Genomic DNA, 3,768 nt, shown 5'->3' with positions numbered 1-3,768 from the left:
GGCGGCGGCTCCCTCTCCTCCTCTCCTGGATTTAAACAGCGCTCGGCCACGCCGCAGACCTAATGGCCATTCCCTCTCTTTCCTGAAACCCGAGCGTGCGTAGACTGCCACTTTTCTGGGCACTGCCCCGTCTGGGGCTCTTAATAAAGCGCCCCCCCCCCCCTCCTCATCACCCTCGGCCTAATGGCCTTAAGCCGCCTCTTAAACTCTTCTCCACTGTTCCATGTGCTTTTTCACATGCTGGGCACCAAGTTGGGGTGGCCTCCGTGTCTGTTTAAGATGTTAATTGCCTGCCTCTGCTGTTTAACTTGTGTGCCAGTCTTCTCTCGCTCCCTCTCATGTATTTGTGTGTTCTCCGTCACCCCAGAAAGGCCTCTGGTGTTGTTGACAGACCGCCTGAAGCCCATCTCACTTTAAGAGAGAGTTCATTGCTGCTCGATGTCTTCTAATGGGCCTGCTGGCAGAGAGAGAGAGAAGCCAGTCAGAAGCAAAGACTCTGAGTCACTGAGGTCTCTCAAACAAGGGATTGTTTCTGAAGTCATCCCACACTTTGGTGATATTTTATAAATAGTTAAACATCCAGACTGTTTAACCAGACAATCCCATTCCGGCAGGATAACCCCAAACAGAAGAAGGGTCACTCATATCCAAACAAGACAGTAAGACCGTTTACATACTACTGTCGACCGCTTGTTTATCCTGCACAGTCATTACACGTCCATTTGCCAGGTGAGAGATCCTCTCCAGGACAGTCTATTAGGCCTTGATGTCTCGGCTCGGGGCAAAAGCGCCCGATAAGGAAATGAATGTGCCTCCTCCGTGACTGGGCCCAGCTCTGCACACATTCCTCCCAACTTCCATGACAAACTCTGACTCAGACCAGACCCGTTCAGCCCAGAGGCTCCAAAATATAGCCCTAGGATACGACCGCGCGATCCCACAGGACAAAAATGGCCCTTTGTGGCAATGATGCTGACATTCGCAGGAGCCACGACTGTGGTGGTGAATTTTTTCAAAAGGGCCCAAATTAGAAAGTGCAGTCTGTTGTTTACATTCGTTGTGCTGACACAGAGCTGGCTGGTCCCCGCACTCCCTGGTTTGTATGCTGATGTTATCGCCATAATCTTGTCTGCTCTAGTTTCATTTCATTCATTTTTCAAATTGTCACATTGTCACATTGACAAAGTGAATCTCTACTCAGTTATCTGAAACCATTTCCCTATCTCTAGTTTCAGCATTACATAGGTCAGAAATATGAATAGGACAATAAGCTGGGGAACTGGGAGAAGCTCGGTTTTATTCCACTTAATTTAACGAACTCATTTGAATAGCACTCTGTGGTGTGTGTGTGTGTTTTGTTGTCCTGAAAGTGTGAAAAAAGTGCGTATATGTATACCCTCATGCTGTCCACATAATGACTTGTTTGTCTGTGTGCCTGTATGCTAATGCATCATTCCGCACACCCTGCGGCTCCTGATCATTTGCCTCCTCACTTATCCTTGATCTGTCCGTCTCCCACGGTGGAAAGAACCCACCACACAAACAGCTCGCTCGCCACAATCGCTTCACGAGCCTAATGAAGTGCAATGGCCTCCACTCGTGCGTAAAGATGTTTGTCTATCAGCTTGCATCTGAGCCAATTGAATTTACACATCCATAAACTCACCCTTAAAAATAGAAACGCGAAAGTTCGAGAACAACATGTTCCGTTTGATCCTGGCTATCATTTGAGTTGAGTGCTATCATCCCAGCTTTTATCTGGAGAAAAAAAATGTTGTGTTGACTGTTTGAAATAACGAAAGATGTGATGTGAAGTGATGTTTGGTGCTGCGGTGTTGTTTTATGCTGACAGCTTATCGGCATCCCATGGTTCTCGCTTCCTCTTCAACCTGAGATTCTCTCGGGCGCCGTGACTGAAGTTTCTCATCAGGCGCCCGTCACTGGAGAAGAAGGAGAGAAAGTAGAAGTTTGTGTCAACAGTGGCAGCGTCAGCTTGTTGTGAAACACATCTGGGCCTTCTCCTTGAGCTGAAGTGTGATCTACAATCGTTTTCACGCTATTTCACACATGAGCAAACTATTGGCGAGATTACGCAATGGATGTTTAAAAATAAGTGAATTGTCTTACTGCGTTAAAGTGCATCTGCTTGTAAACAACGTGATGATTGTTCTTGAACTCAGTCAACATACTGTGGCTGCATCACTGTGTATGTGTGCATTTTCAAACAAGTCTGTAAACTTCCCAAATTAAAACATCTTATAAATAAAGCACATCTCGTAATATAAGACATTTGCAATATTCACAAATATAAACAAATGAAATTCAAATAACAATTGAAACTTAAACCTCGGCAAAGAACAAATGACAGCTGCGAGGCCATCGGTCGCTGGCAGTCTCCTCCCTCCTGGTGACATCAGTGAGTAGTGCTGCCTGCAATCCAAGCAGTCTGCTCAAGTCTTACAGAGGAGTAACAGCCGAACTACTGAACTTGAAGGTCTTGCCTATTTGGATGAGTTCTCAGTCACCCGTCTGCTCGCACAAAAAACAAGTGAGTTGTTAAGATTTTGTGGGCTTTTGTGGGCTTTGATGTATGTATTTTTACATATGCTTTTGGAGGCGTAGTCATATATTTGTTGTGGAGTCTCTCGTTGTCATTGAAAGCAGCAAGGGCTGATGAGCCAGAATAACCCCTGAAGAATGCACACTGCTGGCTTATTCTGTCATAAGCTTTACTCCTTTGGTGATGTGACAAGCTATGGTACTTTCGTAGATTATTTTTACCGACTGTTTCCTTCTTAAATGCGTTACGCTTTAAACTTTGATAAGGAAACCACAAGTTGAGGACCGATAAAATGTTTATTCGACTACACAACAGCGTTTCAATTGGTTGTAGTATTTATTTAGCTGGTTTTGCGCTTCGACAATATAAAATAGCGAGCGTCTTATAAGAAGTGTCTTTAAAAGGGTTCGTGTGGTTGCTATTACGTGTTGCCAATGAAGGCTACCTTGGTAGATGGGTCATTCTCGCCGTCGCTTTGTAATGATTTGTATTTGGCGTTATACATGGGATAAAAGACTATTAGGATCACTCAATTATTCAAGCAATAATTGTGCTGTTTGACGGGCTTCCTTGAGTCCACATTAAACGAGTGGCATCTTAGTTATTCTATTTACAATTCTTGTTCGGTGTATTGAAGTATTAGGCTATTGTTCTCAAACCGTGTAGCCCACGTAGCAGACGTCCATTCAGACGTCGGTGTCCAGGTCTATGTGATGGAATATGAAAACCAGGACCTCATTTCTATGTTAAAAGGTGCCCATTAGTGCCGCTCATCTCGTGCCTGACCATGGGTCCACCACCCTCCTCCCCCCCCCTCTCTCAGCCGACATTCCATTTGGATTTGGATAGCTGTGTAACTCCATGACCCGGACTATAACCGGATCCCGAGCATATACCCTCAAAAAACCCTTGCAGAGGAGACACGAACAACATTCCACTGACGCTCTGCAGACTCGCTGAAATAAAGACACTGTGCAAAAGAAGGAAAACAAATGTTAGCTGTTGTTTTAAAAAAAAAATCGCAATAAGAAATAACTTCAGGGTATGGCGTGTCCCTATACTTCGTGCTATCTGTGCGCTTAAACTCCACTGTTTCGCAGTAGAAGCGACTGCAACCTAAGCATAAGTATATGGCTACAAAGTTGGGTTTGAACAAGCGCCCACTGTAATCTCCGGGTTTCGCTCCGTTAACTCTAAAACTCTCCAAA

At 45.0% G+C, this 3,768-nt stretch overlaps 1 protein-coding gene across 1 annotated transcript in view; it reads left to right on the top strand.

Moving 5' to 3' along the window:
- Positions 1–2,434: 2,434 nt before the first annotated feature.
- The window catches only part of sh3bp4a (SH3-domain binding protein 4a), a 37,477-nt gene continuing 36,143 nt past the window's right edge, over positions 2,435–3,768 (top strand). The window contains exon 1 of the mRNA XM_031558605.2: positions 2,435–2,548. The gene's annotated coding sequence lies outside the window, so the exon portion shown is untranslated. The remainder of the gene's footprint in view (positions 2,549–3,768) is intronic.

The sequence above is a fragment of the Clupea harengus genome, chromosome 21, assembly GCF_900700415.2.
Source record: "Clupea harengus chromosome 21, Ch_v2.0.2, whole genome shotgun sequence".
NCBI classification, from domain to species: domain Eukaryota; kingdom Metazoa; phylum Chordata; class Actinopteri; order Clupeiformes; family Clupeidae; genus Clupea; species Clupea harengus.
Note: the sequence above shows the minus strand (reverse complement) of the source record. Positions and strands in the feature narration are given on the sequence as shown.